The sequence below is a fragment of the Rhineura floridana genome, chromosome 11, assembly GCF_030035675.1.
Source record: "Rhineura floridana isolate rRhiFlo1 chromosome 11, rRhiFlo1.hap2, whole genome shotgun sequence".
In the NCBI taxonomy this organism is placed as follows: domain Eukaryota; kingdom Metazoa; phylum Chordata; class Lepidosauria; order Squamata; family Rhineuridae; genus Rhineura; species Rhineura floridana.
In genome coordinates this window covers 37,303,958-37,321,970 of record NC_084490.1, presented here as the reverse complement: position 1 = coordinate 37,321,970, position 18,013 = coordinate 37,303,958, and positions in this window count along the sequence as shown.

Below are 18,013 nucleotides of genomic sequence, written 5' to 3'. Positions count from 1 at the left end.
GCATCACTAGGGCAGTGTGGCAGGTGCGGGCCACATCGGGTGACACCCCAAGACGGAGGTGACACCACTAGCCACTGCCCCCAGGCACTGCTGGGAAGCGGGGCAGGCAGGCGGAGAGCTGCCCTGCCCGCGCTAACATGTGGAAGGCAGTGGCGGCGGTGGTGGCGGCGGCGGCAGTGCACAAAAGAGGAGAGGAAGCCCGTGCAGTCATGGAAGGCATGGGGGAAGAGCAGGAACCTAACAGGAGGAGAGCTGCTCTGCTCCCGCCCTGCACTAACACACCCTTTGTCCTACAGTGACTGGGAGGGAAAAGGTACTTTGACTGAAATCCTCTCATTTTGCATGGCTATGAAAGATGCAGAGAGGGCGGCCTGCACCGATTCTCCTACACAAATGGGAGAAGCAGCTCTCATGGCATGTGAAATATTTTTAGAGCCCTGTGCCCCTCAGTCACCAGGAGCGGGGGCTGGGATGCTCTTTTTGCTCCCATGGACGTCTGTCTCTCCACTCTCTGCCTCCGGCTCCTGCTGTATCCACTGATACAGGCTGGTCACATTTTTGGCTGCTGATGCTGGCACTGCCTTCTCCTCTTCACACATCCACACGCCAGGGCTGCTTGTAGCTCCCAGTCCCCATCCATTCACACACACAAACACGCATCCATAAAAGGGAGTGTTGTGTGATTTGACGGGGGGGGGAGGAACCAGGGCCCATTGCTACAGAGAACCATCTCCTCTTACACACACACCGCTCCTCATTGCTATGCCTGCTTTGATTCCTACACATTCCGCCCAGCTTATCCAGGCTGTTCCTGGGTGTGGGGTGAGCAGAGCAGAGCCCAAAAGGGAATGAATGAAAAACGTGATGGAGAGAGAGAGGATGAAGGAATGAATGAATGAAGAGGGAAAGGGGAAAACATGAATGAGAAACATGAAGAGGGATGAGGTGGGGAAGGAGGCAGAAGGAAAGCCAGCATTGTCTGAATGGGTGGATGGATGTGTTTAGAAAAGCAAGAAACTCCTCTCTCTCTCTCTCTCTCTCTCTCTCTCTCTCTCTCTCTGTTTGTGTGTGTACAATCAGAGTGGATTTATTTCCCCTTTCCTTTTTAAATTTATTTTTTAAATTTATTTTAGAAAAGCAGGAACAAATTCCATAAGGACATTTCCGTTACTCAAAGAGCTTATAAATACTTGAACGGATGATGAGAGGAGAGAAAGAGCAAATATTGCAAGAAATGCCTTTTTTTAAAAAATCCACATCTTGTCAATTACAAAATGGATTAAATCTCTATCTGTAAATTCTCTCTCAGGAACTTGTGGTTTTGTTTTGCTTTCAGGATCAACTTCACCAAATGTTTTCTTAAAGAGAAAGACTGCTTTATAGTGATCATCTCAAACTAGTAAATCAGTTTTGACATAATATTCACAGCACGCCACATTTTCCTGCAAGTTCCATCAAATGCCGAACGTTTGGGTTCCCCAATATTTGGCTACTACTAGCCAAACCAGATGGTATTTTTCTATCCTTTCCCCCTAGAATTATTCCACTTCCTCCCCCTCCATGCACAGTAGTAACATCTGTGGTAACAGCTGGTTATGATTGCTGCCCAGTCAGTATAACCACTGTACAAGATCTACTCAGCCACTGTAATTACTTTTTTGTTTTGAGTGCTCTTTTGTCTGGGTCTTGGTTCAGGTGTGTATCCAACTTTGATGTGCTTATGGAAGGGGTGTGCAAGTAGTGCCCCCCCCCAAGTGTGGAGGCTTGGACAAACATTGTGTTATGGAAAACCAAAGTCTGTGTGAAAGTACATATTTGGGAATGCCATCAGTGTAATGCTAAACACATTTAATAAATAATATTGAACTTGCATGTCACAAAATATATTACGGTCATGTCCATAAGCACCAGGAGGGTAGTCACCCAGGGGGTCTTAGTCCCTCTGCTTTTTTGGGAGCAGGGTCCCTATGTCTCCAAGCATCCTACAGTCAGCATGAAAAGGGAGTGTTAGTCACTGAGAAGAGTCTTCTAATATGCTCCCTTGCCTTTTCTGCTGATTGGAGGCAATCAGAGTGAAAGGAAGTGAGTCAGCCACTGAGAAGACTCTTTTCAGTTGCTAACACTCTCCACTTACATGCTGATTGGCTCCTAGAGATGTTTGTTGTGGTGAGAGAATGCATTAACAAAAATCTCATTCTTAATCTAGGAGCAAAAAAGGGTGTATGTGGCTAAAACTATCATGAAGGGACTCTGCACTTCTGAATTTTCTACTAAACAACTGATAAATACCTATGTAACTTTGTGTCTGGAGACTTATTATTAAGAATCACTTTCCATAATTGTAAGGAGGTATGTCCACACGTATGCATCCCAGGCACCTAAATGAGGGGTGAAAGCAGCATAGGGACATAAGCAGATGTCTTATACCAGGGGTTCCCAAACTTTTCTTCTACATAGACCACTTGAAAATTGCTGAGGGTCTGAAAGTATCTGAAAATATACTATGGGCATATGCAAGATAATTAACTTCCATTAGTGATAAGAGCAAGAATTTGAGCTGTGCGTATGATATTGTAATTTAAAGGTGTAATTTTAATTTTGCTAGTTGTTTATGTCACTACTATTGCCATTACATTCAGTGATATATGGGAATTACGATTTATGAGTAACGTAAGTACAAAAAACATTACTAAGGATTCTGTATGGTCTGGTACGGGAGGAGGTCCATGGGGGTGACACCATGAGTTACCGCACCGGGTGACACCAACCCTAGTGACGCCACTGGGGATGCAGTTTGCCAACTAAACAACATTTATAAAAATGCATATATTAGGGGAAAGTGTCCATAAAAATGAATACATTAGTGAAAATAACATGCAAAAGCGCATGAAATAATGTGAAATGGCTTGCAAAAATCTGTACCTTTGTCAAAACTGCCTACACAAATGTTTATTTGGAGAAATTTTCACTAAAATGGTGGCAAATTTTCATGAGGACTTTTTAAAAATAAAAATACACAGATCGCTGTAGAAATGTAGAGAACTGAATTTAAAATTGGAAAAATGAGAAACGGAAAGAACCAAAAGTGACAGATCTTTCCATCCCTAGACAGGAGTGGTTGTGTGGGAATGGGGCACAGAGGCAGAAGGACTTGAATGTGTAGCATGATATGCCAAGCAAGGACCACTAGGAAAGAGCACAAAATAAACAAGAACAAGATGAGATTGGCTTCAATGTTGTTTCTCCAAACACCTGAAATTGGAGAGCCTTGCTAAAACCAATTCCTCTGATAAGAAATGAGATCTATCGGTCACTAGACAGTTCTCCCTCTTCCCACACAGCAATTTTCCTTTTATGCCAGGTTTGGTTAGACATTTTTTCAATTTGTGCAGACATACTGCCTGCAACCTTTTGAAACATCTGAATCTCCAAAGCTCCCCAATGCACTTCAGAAGCCCTTGCTTTGGATCAAAGGACTTTGAAGATATCCTGCTTCAGCTCACACAAACCATGAATCTGTCAAAAGCAGCCCAGCTTCAATTCTTCAACAGGGATTCATCCATATCATTTGCACATCTCTGTTGCACATGGAAATATTTTGTTTCCTAGCCACACTAGACAATGGTGATGCAGTGTCAGAAAAAATATAAAATATTATTCAAAAGACATCTATACAAATCTTCATGCACATTTCACAAAACCTTGTAAACCGACTTACTGAGCTGTTTTGAGATAATAGATCCTTGATTATGTTGTATCTTCCTTTCTCATCTCTTATCAGGCTGTTTGTCTTTTGGCACCCAGCATGATTTGGCATTGCCTCCATTTATCACTCACATGTGCTTCTCCATCCATATCTCTGTGTTATTGTACTCTGCACTGGCTGAAGTGGGAAGGAGGTTAGAGACTTGGGAGTTAGGCTCCCAAGGGTCTAATTAAGCTCAGAAGAAAAGATTCCAGGATAGCTATGTGTTTTGGGGGAGAAGTATATTTTACTGTTTATATTGAAAGACATTCTACAGAATACCAGAATATAGAAGGTCTGCGCAGGCATCTTCATGTCACATGGAATTTGATTTCATATATTGAGTGATAATTCTCAGGAGTCTGCTCATGACTTTTCCTTTTTATTTATTCATTTATAAAGATTCACATTATTATATCCATTCATTTACTAATTGTAATAAAATGAATATTGTTTTCAAAGATATCAATCAACTTTAGATATCCATCTGTTATGTCCCTTTGCCTATAGAATGTATCTAAAAATCAGAGCAAAATAAAGTCTACTTTTGATTGCTTAAATCCAACGTATTATCTGCCCTTCACCAGCAGCTCCCAGAGTAGTTACAATTTGAAATTCAGTATTAAAATAGATAAAACAAATTACAGTCACTGGTATAGGATTGATCCTGAAAACACATAACCCAGGTGTCAAATGCCAAAGTAAAGACGTGCATCCTAAGCATGCAGTGGAAACTACATAATGAAGGTTCCAGACACACCTTTGTGGGGAGGGAATTCCACAACCTAGGAGCCACCACAGAAAATGCCCTCTTCCACGCCCCCACCCTAGAAACTCTCAAGGCAGTAGAACTACCAAGAGGGCCCCCTTTGCTTATCTTAACACCCAAGAGAGTCTATGGGGAAGAAGATGATCTTTTCATTTGTGTTGCGTAAGTAGATTTATATCACTTGATATGAGCACCTTGATTTGGGCCTGGAAAATTATTGGGGATCAATGTAGCTGTTTTAAAACAGAAGTTATAGGAATTCTAAAAGGAACCCCAGCCAGTAATCTGGGCGCTGTATTTTGTAAATATCTTTTAAAAATGGTGGGAGGGAAAGATATAAGATTTGGATATAATTGGAAACAAAAACCTATAAGATACCTGGGAATAAAGATAACAAATTAATTAGAAGACTTGTACAAAAATAATTATGAATTACAGAACAATCCTGAGTCATGGAAGCCGGCATAAAATATGCTAGGTCCAAACCCTGTTCAGGAGTGAGGCTGCTGCCTGCTTATCTGGCCCAAGCCTGCCGGAGGGAAAACAAGGTTGTAGAGTTCGACTTACATCACCTTTTGTGCCAGTATAAGTTCAGCCAGGGTGCCAGGTCACATGACTGAGCTGAAAGGAGTTAGGAGACAGTGTAAACCCCCACCCCATCCTGCCTCTGCCATTTCCCCAGAATACCCATTATTCAGGGCTTACATCAACATAAATTATGCTGGTCTTGGCTCAGCCCTGGTTAAGGCAGGATGAACAAATTAAGCCAGTGTTACCTGGCTGAAGCAGGAATAAGTCAGCCATGCTGGAGATCCAACAGATCCTAACTTGCTCATCTTGGCAGATCTTGGGTTTGGATAGTGTTCCCTTAGAAGATCTCTAGCAGGGAGAGGGAACCTCCAGCCCATGGCCCAAATTTAATCCACCAAGTGGCTTCCCCATTTGGCCCACAAGGCTGTATGCCACAGACTAAGCCTTTCTGCCTCAAATCTGATGTCATATGTGCTGTCAGGAGTGAGACAGAGATGTGGCTGCTTTCCTTATAGAAAGCAAAAACAATAGTTGGCTGATGTGTAGGAAGTTCACTCTGGCTTGGTTCTGGTGCAGCAGAGAGTTGCATGAAGAACCGTCTCACACATCTGAAATCTACAGAAAACACGTCTGAACATTGCACCCATCAAATGATGCTCAGAGAGTTCAAACCTGCTTAGTGATGATCTCTCCCTACTGTCACCTGTCAAAGTTAGCCTGTGGATGGGGTAGAGAGAAAGTGGCCTGCTAGGCCAAGAAGGTACCTTAACCCTAATGTATTGTCTTGCTTTTATGACTCAGTAGCATACCTTGGTAAATCACAGCTAAGTTGTCAATACATCTTACCATTTGGAAGCATTATTATTCCTTACTAAGGAGTTTCACCAGGGATATATTTCCTCAAGTACCTAGACAAAAGCATTGTGGATAGAAACATTAAGAGATTCATTGGAAGAACATGAAATAGTTGATAATTAGCATGAGTGATTTCTGAAGGTTGACATTTATGTGGAGAGAAAAATTATTTCAGAGATATATATGAAAAATGGCTAAAAATAATAATTTAAGATTTAGACATGTTTTAACAAATGTTTCAGAAAAGAAAAATATGGTAGTTCCTATTAGAGCTATGCACAGTCCATGACCCCACCTAAAGGCCCAGGCCAACATGGAAACCACCCGCCCTGGAACTGGTTGTGAATGTGGCTGTGTCATTAGGTTGTTATTAAACACACAATGGGGAGGGGGCAGAAGATGCAGGTATTGCATCTTGTCCCTCTTCGACTGAGAGCAGGGGGTTCAATCCAGCAGGGTGGTCCTTAGGAAGCAGCTTTACACTTGAGAGTGAGCACCCTGCAAGATAGAATCCACTGTGCAACAGGCGTTGAGCGAGGGTATTGACCCTACAGGGGGCTTCTTCAAGGGTATTGGGCAGGAAGGAGAGTCAAGTGATGTTGGGTGGGAAAAGGGAGAGATGATGTGGGAAAGGAGAACCCTGCATCCGAAGTCATCCTCCTCAACCACCAGCTGCACCTTCTCCCAGGAAGATGCATCTGGTTTGGGAGGTCCCTCCTACTCTCCTATACTTTTTCTTCCACTGGTTCTCCTTACCTGCCTGACCTCTCCTTTTCCCTGTCTTGCACTTGCTTCTCCTTTCTGCCTGTCACTCCACCCCCTCCCACTGATAGGCTTAGGTCACTCTGGGCAGCCTAACTCAGCCTCTGGCGATCCAGGGCTGTCTCCACTGACTCAGACGAAGTTCATATTTCCCTGAATCTCCCTTATTTGGCCAAATCAAGTCCATAGCCCTAGATCCTAAAGTCCATGTACTTGTCAATGATAATTGTGTAAAAAATGAGCATAAAGATAGGCAATAAACTTCCAGAATGCCATTTTCAGGTCCTTGTTCCTAATGCTGTAGATGAATGGGTTCATAACTGGTGGCAACATGCAGTAGAACATAGAAACTACAAGATCCATGGTAGATGGAGACCTAGAAGTTGGCTTTAGATAGGCAATTGAAGCACTTACGAAGAACAAGGATATGACAATAAGGTGTGGCAGGCAAGTTGAGAAGGCTTTTTGTTTTCCCTGGGCAGAAGGAATTCTTAGAACTACCCTGAAGATCTGAACATAGGAAAAAGCTATTAAGGCAATACATATAAAGCCCACGACTTCACCAACACAGATCGCCCAAAATGCAAAGAGATAAGAATCAGAACAAGCAATTTTAAGTAACTCAGGAAGTTTGCAAAAGAACTGATTGACATCATTGGAACAGAACTGTATTGTGAATGTACTCCCGACGTATAGTATGGAAAAGAAAAGTGCAGTAAGCCATACACTGATTGCCATTTGGATGCATGATTTCTTGGTCATCACAGTCTCATACCGTAGTGGATTGCAGATGGCAACATAGCAGTCATATGACATGATGCCAAGCAGGAAAAAATGAGATGCAGTAAAGAAGGGAAGGAAGAAAACTTGGCAGATGCATCCGTCATATGAAATAGTCTTGGTGTTCATCAGGGAATTTGCCATGGATTTGGGGACTGAGACAGATATGGAACCAAGATCTTGGAATGCCAGACCGGCCAGAAAAAAGTACATGGGGTTGAGGCAACTTCTGGGAAGGGTGACTTCGCTTGTGCCTGCTTTTGGGACGGGCTCCCGCCTCCAAAGAAGCTTATTCAGATATAAATCAGTCAGAACATTTTTTCTTTGACTGATGAAATTTCTCCCGGGCAGGGAGAAACGTAGAGATCAACCTCAAAAGCCTGTTTTTGTTGGGAGGACTGGATTTCATTAATTTATGAGATAAGGTCCAGCCAACAATGCCGGACGGACTTCCTAACAAGCTCTATCTGTTTAAGCGATACGTTTATCTTTTCTTTAAAAAGAGAACGGACTAACAGGCAAGCACCCTTCTTTCTATTATTTTTTTTACTTGGTTTAAATTGTTGCAGCAAAAGGAGATTTGTCAGATTGATCGGCTTTGGACAACTTCTGGGTGAGATATAGCTCTTCTCTGTTATTCACGAAATTAACAGTTTATCTCTGTTTCTGTCGCAAAAAGCTGTCCTGGAAGTGCATTCTAAAGATAATAAACAGAAGAGGGATTTCTATTCCTGATTTCTATTCTGAGGAATATTATATTGTCTGGGACTATTCTCTTTTTGGTCTATTTTATTTTGACGAATCTGCTTCTTCACGACGCCACTAACTGTTTTGATGCTGGGAACTAAATTTGTTTTGCATTCTTGAACATAGAGAGATAAGGCAGGTTGCTCTGTTTATACTGTGATGTCATCAAGCCTGGAATATTAACCCAATTGTTGCTGAAATAAGAAGTGGTTCTTCTTTATTTTTGTTTTGCTTTGTTTTCGTGGTTTTAAAAATGGCAATCAAGAAAGTGGCTGAGAATCTGGAAGTAACTATGTTTCAGAAAATAATGGATGAGATTGAGATAACGAAACAAACCCTGCGACAGGGTAGTAAGGAGCTGAAAATGGAACTGAGCAAAATGACGCAGGAGCTTAAAGAAATAGGGGATCCTGTGAGAGAGGAGAATGAGATCAGAGATGAGAAAAGAAAAAATAAAGGGAAGATACAAGCCCTGGAGATTGGAACAAATGTGGAATTGGAAAAAGATCTGGAGTTTATGGATTTTAGAAATAAAATCTACTGTTTGGAATTTAACATTATCTCTGAAGAAATTAATGAAGATATTAGAGATAAAGTTATCAATGGCTTGGATAATCTTCTGGACTGGAATGACGTGATGGAGCTTGATATAGAGAAAATCTATGGAATTAACTGCAGCCATGTGACAATGGAAAAACTCTTAAGAGATGAGCCAGTGCATTTTGTAAAAAAGAAGAACACAGATATGACTTTACAACAGTATTTCAGCAACTTATTCAGAATGGATGGCAAGAAAATATTTGGGATAGAGGAAATTCCCATCAGACTCTTATTATATGACTATGGCTACAACAGCAAGATTATTATGGAATACTGATAATGGAAGATTGGACACTGAAATTACTGGACTTAACAGGACTATTGAAGATGGAAGATGGAACTAATAGGGATAATGGAATAATGGCTATTGAAATTATTGGACCTAACAGATTCTGATGAGATGGATTAATCGAAATGTTTATTTGGACTATGGTTATGACAATAAGATTATTATAATTATTAACGAGATGGATTAATTGACATGTTTATTTGGAGAAAAATTGATAGATATATTTCTTAAAGAATTGAAACCTCTCTTTGACTTTTTGTGGAAAGAATAAAGTAATGTTTATGAGATTTGATGATTAATTAAGATAACTACTGGAGGAAAGTGATTTTATAATATGATTTAAGAGGCAGGATTGTTATATATTGTAGACCTATAACTGATTTGATATGTGACAAATGGGAAGTCAACATTTTATTTTTTTTTGTTTAATCGTTTTTGTTTTGTTTTGTTTTTTGTCTTTGAATGTTTTATGATATTGTTTTCTATGTTTTATGAAAATTTGAATAAAAATTATTGTAAAAAAAAAGAAAAAGAAAAAAGTACATGGGGTTGTGAAGGTGATGGCTGTATATGATGACTGTGATGATGAGAAGGTTTTCAATGAGGGCCATCAAATAAATGATTAGGAAAGTGATAACATGAAAGGTTTTCAACTCCTGAGTATCTGAGAATCCATGCAGAAAGAATCCAGTCACTCTTGATGATTGGTTGGACATTATCATCTTCTTTAGTACCTGGGGAAAAAACAAGACAAACCCATTTTAGAAAAGAGAAGGACATAAAGAATTGTTCAGGGAGGGCAGGGGGATGGACTTCTGATCTTGTTTAGAACATTGGTTGGTACTGGAAGCAGGAAAAAATTATCTAAACACTTTTCTGAAAAATCTTTGTAAAAGACAAGGTTTTTAAAGCATGTATTCTAGAAATGACTTTTCTAAAAGGTGTTGTAAGTTCTAAAAATGATCAAGGAGTTATCAACAGGATGGGAATGCTTGTATTGGAATTTCTTCTCAGGAATTAATCAGTCGTTTTTGAGTATGGCAGTATGTCCAAGGCTCAATTGTTCCAATTGTGAAAAATAGAAATATCACGAGGAAAACATACATTTATTACTCCAGGTGGTTCTTTCTCAGGTTTCATGTCATGGAGCCACCTGACAGCTTTCCTGTGTGCAACTAGAGAGTCAGTTTTCCATGGAGGTGAACATAAAGTGTATTCTTAATGACTATTCATATTTTTCCTGTTTAAGTTTAAACAGCTTGAGTTAAGATGGCATAAAGTATGCCAGACCCAAACTCTTTTCAGAGTGCGGCTACTGCCCACTAAGATGGCCCAAACCTGGCAGATGAAAAACAAGCTTGTAAACTAGTGTTTGACTTACACCGGTGTAAATTCAGCCTGTTTTCCAGATCATAGAATGCCCATTTTTGGGGAGGGGGTTACATTGACATAAGTCACACTGGTCTCAGCTCAGCTGGTTGAGCTGGGATAGGCAAATTAAGCCAGTATATCTCTGGCTGAGCCAGGATGAATGACTCACTGAGAGCAAGTAATCTGAGTCAGAGATCCACCAGATCTTAATTCACTTGCACCGCCAGTAGCTGAAACAGGTTACCCATTACAGTTGCCATAGGAATTTCTCCACAAATGCAATTCAAAGTCAACTTGGGCTTTCCTTTCCAGGCAAAGTATATAAATACATTTGAGAGAAGCCAGATATACATAACATTTCTCAGGATGGGTTGCACACAAGTGATCATCAGATTTGTCCTGACATGAACTTGGGAGTTCAGCAAAACATTCAAAGAAATTTTGGGAAATCCCCAAAATGAGTGAAATAACTCAGAAGGGTTTTTTCTCCCTCTCCCAGATACTGCTAGTTACATCATCATCTACATACTAATACTGATTTGAGTTTTCTCTTGCTCATGATTATGTAACACAAAGCACAGCACCTATGCACAAAAGAGAATTATTGGTAGACTTTGGGTAATTCCAAGATTTGCAGATGGTCAAAATATCTATAGGGAAAAAAGCCATCCCCAAACAGCTCTTGAATAACTCAGTGGCATGGAAAGTTGATTGAAGTGGACAAAAGTTGAAAACTGGGTAAGAGAGAATAGAATGGAATGACTGAATAGGAGGGCAAATAAGGTAGACAGACAGCTGGCAAAAAGAAACTTCTTATCTGGATAGTTCATTTCCTGTTTCAGGCAGATGAGCTACTTTAAAAAAGTCTATAGGGAATGAAGTAACAGCAGCACAGTGAGACCAACGGAGACGTCAAATATTTTAATGTAGGTGAGACTGGACACAAATTTGTCCTCCCCATCCACCCCATTAAAAATAATTCCAATATGGAAAACAAGGCAGAGGAAATAACTATTCAAGACAGTCCAATGAGGGCTAAACAAGTTTAGTTCTGCACAGAATCATGACTGTGTTCTATGAAAAAAGTGAACCCTTGGGGGAGAGGAATGGAATGAAGTGGTTAGAATACAAATGTAAAGATTTTTCTTTTACTTTTTGACAGATTTGGATGCACCTTGCAGGCATATTAGCCCCTCTTGATAATGTTTACCAAATTGCAGACAAATAGGCTCAAAGGATTTTGAGCTAGGCACCCCTCTCTCTCTCTCTGTGTGTGTAACTAAAAGTTTTACTTTCCTCCCTGTTTTTTTAAAAGAATAATTTTATTATTAAGAAAACAGGAGACTTCATAGAGGTGCTCCTAGAAGCGTAACATGTAGATTTTGAGAAGGGGGTAATGATGCATGAAAACAAACAGCTCCAGCTCTATTGAGTTCTGACCAATTGGCAACAAAAGCCATAAAAACCTGAAAACCTGATCTGACAGGAGTAGATTTGAGGGGATGTGCCACAAAGGTAGAAGGAAATGAGTGTCCAGCATCTTTCAAGAACCACCACCGGCAGAGCTAGCAAAGAATCTAAAACAAAAAAGGTGTTCGAGATTGGGAGGGGGGATTCAATTCAGCTCACATTTAAAGCCCAGTCTATCAAATTCACACTTCCTGAAACAATCTGAGAATCAGAACACAGCCATCTTTTTGAAATGTGTATGTGCTGCACATTAATTTTTCAATACAGGTCTCCAGCCAATGCTTACAAAAATGCATATTTTAGGGGAAAGTGTGCAAAAAAGGAATATATTATTACAAGGAAAATAACATACAGAAATTCATCATGTTAGGAAAACTTGCTTACAAAAACATGCACGTTAATCAAAACGGCATACAAAAATGTGTTTTAGGAAAAATTCACACCCAAATGCTGATGAATTTTCATGAGGATTTCTTTTTTTAAAAAAATGCAAAATGCTGCAGAAATCTGGAAAACTGGACTTAAGACTAGAATAAATGAGAAACTGAAAGAACCCAAATTGACAGATCCTCCCATCCCTAAAGGTGATTCATGACTTTAGCATCCCCTCCCCAAAGAACTGTAACTGGGGAGCCTTGGCAATCCCCTCTCATTAGAAGGTAGACGTGTCAGTAGGGATGTGTGTGGCAAAATCCTCCCAAAACATTTCACACGTCATACTGAAACTCTCTGGGAATTCCTCAGGATTCTTTGGATTCCATCCAGGCCTTCACCATTCTGTGCCATTGGATTAATATGGCACTCTGAGGGCATGCTTTTTGCTCACTTACTGGTGTTTTTCCCCCTCTAAAGATTTTTTAACCACATGTAAGCCACAAAATTATTCTGACTTTACCAATGACACCTTGGACACCTTGGACTGCCTTCAAGTCGATCTCAATACCTCTCCCAAAATTCTTTGGATGCTTTGCTTGTGAATGAACTGCCAGATTTGAGTCAGGACAAAACGGACAATTACTTGTGGCACACAGAGCGACTCTGGAAAATTGGGCTAATCCTGTCCAACCTCACTGGGTGTCTGTAAAAATGCCTCAAATACTTTGCCTGGAAAGGAAAGCCCGTGTTCACTTGGAATTCCACTAGAGAAGAAATTTCTATGGGGATTCTAATGTACAGTCAGTTTCAGCTTCTATGAGAAACCATCATCTATGTACAACACCTGAAGCTAGTCTTCCTGTGTTCATATTAATATAGACAGACTGTGCTACTCATACACAAGGGAAAGGTATTGGTAGGATTAGAAAGAACTAGTGCAACAATGCCCCCCTCTGCCCTGCTACCCAATATGCCATAATAACACTGAAGGCAGGCAATGTGGAGGGAGAGAGAGAAAAAAATGTAAATTTTGATAAATTTGTGATGGGGGGATATGATGGAGTGGCTGCAATAGGAAGAGAAAGAAAGAAAGAAAGAAAGAAAGAAAGAAAGAAAGAAAGAAAGAAAGAAAGAAAGAAAGAAAGAAAGAAAGAAAGAGAGAGAGAGAGAGGGAGGGAGGGAGGGAGAGAGAGGGAGGGAAGGGGTGGGAGGGAAGGAGAGGGAGGGAGGGAATATTGTGTTTGCGCTTGGCACACAAAGTGACCTCCACTACCCTTTCTGGCTACTGTGCTGCATTTGCAGTATTTTAATTTTTTTGCATCAAAAATTTCTACTGACCCAAGAAATTCCCTAGATTTGTCAAATTATGTAAGTTTTTATTTTTTTTAAAAAAAATAACCAGCCTTGTAAGCTTCCAGGACCTATGGAATACTCACTAATAGACAAAAAACCCTTGTGGTTTAAGAACATATGTATAGCCAACAGATATATCAAAGTTTAAAAAGCAGGGAAAATATGCAGCTAAAGTGAATGCACCAGGGGAGCAGGAAACCTGACCTCCTCTCTGAGATATTATACTGCCCCAAAATTTGTAAAATTGCAAACACAATTTGGGTTGGTCTTTCACAGTCCAATCCACTTGCTGTGTAGCTGGGAAGAATTTGGTAACATGCCTCTGAGCATATGGTGAGTGGTGGCAACACTTGCAATCAGCCCAAATAATAGAAAGAAGACTTGTGCTGTGCTGATCTTGTTTTAGCTGGGAGGAAGCAACATTATTAAGACAGCTGATATAGTTTTCAGATGGCCACTTTGAATATGTCTGATTTCCTTTGCAATTTTAGTGAAGTTTCCTATAGTAAATCATTTTCTTTTGCTTCTGTTTCTGTGAATATGTGAAGTACAGCAACACTTTGCATAATTTACACTAAAAAAACCTCCAAACAGAAATATCTGTTGGCTATAGGCATGTTTTTAAATCTCATAGTTTTTTTTGCCTATTTGTGAATAGGATTAAAGCTTCTAATTGTTGTAAACCGCCCAGAGAGCTTCGGCTATGGGACGGTATACAAATGCAATAAATAAATAAATAAATATTGGGGATATTTTCATGACAGGCTATGAATTAGACAAATAAACTACCCTCTTCAACAGCCCAGGAAAATTTAAACTTGTTTGACTCCTTATAATTAGAAAAGTATAACACATTGTAATGGCATCACATACTGCAGTATGTACACTTTTTCAAATTTCTGTTAAAAATTATTTGAAAGGTAAAATGTATAATATGCTGGTTTTGCAAGTAATTAAAAAACCCTGCATGTACACTTTTATTATAATCATAATTGAAATTATATACTGTGAGTGCATGCGTACGAAGGTCCTGCTGTGATTTTCAGTAGTAGATTTCCTGCTATATTATTGTAGAAAGGCAATCTTGCTACTGCTGAAAGTTATATACTCACTCAACTTCTCATGTGCAGACAAGCAGGAAAAGGAAACTGTTTTTAGGATTTGCAATGGCTTCTAGCTATTGCCTGGAGGTCAGCAAATCTCCTGTGAATCACAACCCTGACTTCACATATTAGCTTAAAACCTGAAAGGGTGGGCATTAGAGCAGCCAGCACTAACAGAAGTTGTGGAGGTGGGGTGGCTGACATATTGGTTTATATCTCTTGAACCAGACCACCTAGAAACTTTTTTTAAATGACAGCTACGAATCAGGAGATTGGGGTGACTCACCCAGAAATGTGGAGAAGACCCCCAAAAGCCAGAGTCTCTGGACAAAACCTAGAGACCTGGCAACCCTAAGCCTGCCTCTCTTCAGTAGAGGCTTGAGATGGAGTGGCTAACCTGGCTTCAATCTGATGCTTCTGCCATGGAGCCAATTTGCCACTCCTGCTGCTGCACCTGTGCCACAGTGAGCTCCACACTGCATCACCTCTCCTACCACTATTGCTCCTCACTCTCAATCCCAACCATATGTGCAATTAGGGTTTTATATCCTGATACAACTGCTGACTGGGTGCAGAGAGGGAGAAAGAAATGCACACAGGCTTCCTTCGCACCCCCCATGACCACATGTTTAATTATGGTTTAAAACCCTCATTAAACTGTACACACACCTCAAATGCTTTTCAGGGGCCTGATATGGGTTAGGTCAGCCCCAGATCGACCTGGGTTAGAACAGGGGTGCTATGAAGCACTAGATCAGGTGCAAAATCAGATGGTCGGTGTGGTGCACAGCCCTAATTTTATAGGTTCCCTTCTTTGGAAAAAAATATTTTACCTATTTCAATCAGAAAACATTCTGGTCTGTTCAAACCTTTTTTAGCAGGAATAAAAAAGGCTACTCTTTCTGTAAAAATGATAATAAAATAACAAAATATTATTCATCATTTAAATAATTTAGGAAGGTATCAGTAAAATTTAAAGAAAAGAGCACAGTAGTTCCCAAGATCACTCCACTGGCAAATGATAACTGAATTGGGGGAAGATATTAGCAGTCAACTTCCAGAAAGCCATTTTCAGTTCCTTATTCCGAATGCTATAGATTAGTGGGTTCATTGTTGGTGTCAACATGCAATAGAACATAGAAATCACTAGATCCAGGGTTGAGAAGGACTTAGATTTTGGCTTTAGATAAGCTAATGAACCACTTAAAAAATATAAAGATACTGCAATGATGTGTGGCAAGCAGGTTGAGAAGGCTTTGTGGTTTCCCTGGGCAGAAGGAACTCTTAGAACTGCCCTAAAGATCTGAACATAAGAATAAACTATGAAAACAAGAGAAACAGAACCCATGAAATCACCAATATAGAGAAACCAAAATGTCATGAGATTTGAATGAGAGCAAGCAACTTTGAATAACTCTGGAACTTCACAAAAGAACTGATTGATAGAATTGGAACAGAACGCTTTTGTGAATGTATTTGCAGTATATAATATAGAAAGGAAAAGCCCAGCAAGCCATGAACTAAGTGCCATTTGGATGCATGCTTTCTTATTCATCACTGTCTCATGGTGCAGTGGATTACAGATGGCAACATAGCGGTCATATCCCATGGAAACTAGGATGAAAAAATTAGATGCACTGAACAAGACAAGGAAAAAAACTTGGCAGATGCATCCATTGTATGAAATGGTGTTGGTGTTCATCAGAGAATTTGCCATGGATTTGGGGACTGGGACAGATATAGAGCCAAGGTCTTGGATTGCTAGATTAGCCAGAAAGAAGTACATGGGCTTGTGAAGGTGATGACTGTAAATGATGAGTGTGATGATGAGAAGGTTTTCGATGAGAGCCATCAAATAAATGGTCAGGAATGTAATGAAATGAAATGTCTTCATCTCCTGAGTATCTGTGAATCCATGCAGAAGGAATTCAGTCACTCTGGAATGGTTGGACATTGTCTGTTTCCTTGGTACCTGAGAAAATAAGATAAACCCATTTTAGAAATGGGAAAGTAGAAAACATGCCTTGATGGGTCTGCTGCTATGTGGTCAAGTGGATAGAATTTTGGGTATTATGTTATTTTTGAGAACTTAGTGCCTTGAAATTATGAAGGAAAAACACATTCCTAAAAGGAGGATCAAGTGATCAGATAGATAATATTAGAACCCAGATACTTACAACACAATTCTTGCTCAAGAACTCACCAGGTGGGGATGAGCATGCCAGTGTCCCCAACACTCACTTTTCCTGCCTACGAAATAGAATGACTGGCGAGGGGAGGGAACTAGACGGTAAATGGCTATTCTTCCTACCCTATTCCCAGCACAACTGATGGCTTCTCAAACATATTTGTAGCTGAAACAGATTATACAGTAGAATTCCAAGGGAATTTCTGCACCGTTGGAATTCAAAGAGAACATTGGGTTTCCTTTCCAGCCAAAGTATTTGAGGAATTCTGGGAGATGCTAGGCAAGTTCTGATAAGATTAACAAACATTTCTCAGGGTTCTGCAGTTCACAAATAATCATGAGGTTTGTTCTGACATGAACTTGCAAGATCCTTCTCAGGCAAAGCATCCAAAGCAGTTTGAAGAAAGCCCCAAGAGTTTCAATTGAGACAGGTGTGTAAACTGTTTCAGACAGGTGAGATTTCCCCACACTCATCCCTAGTTAATAATCTATATGCAAGTATGGACTTTACGTTCCCAATGTTTATGTAGCCAAAACTGCTTCACCATAGCACTAGGGTGGTTTGCTGGTGGTCTAAACATCTTTAGGGGGAAAAAATCTAATGTGGCAATCTGCCCTCCAGGTATCCCCATAAGAATATCAAAAGGATGAACTGATTAGTGAGGGAGGGACGAATGATAACTTGGACAGAGCAGGGAGGAATAGAATGGAGTTTCTGGAGAAGGGAAGGAAAGGGCAGAGAACAATAAAGGGTAGAAGTACCATGTCATTGTCAGGCCAGGTCACATCCTCTTTCACACTAGTTTTAAATGACCCAGGCATTGAACTGAGAACTATCCAAAGACATCATTGTATTGAGAAGTGTTCAAATACATCAATAGAGAAATCAAAGACATTAATGTAGCTGAAACTGTGCACAGGTGTTTACATTGCACTTCCCAAAATAACAAGGACATCGAGGACAAGTGGACGCCCCCCCCCGATAAACAGTGCAATGGAAGCTTATCAGGCACATAATATTTACTGACATGATGAAGGTCACAGAACACAAGACGTCATGGGGAAGAGAATGGAG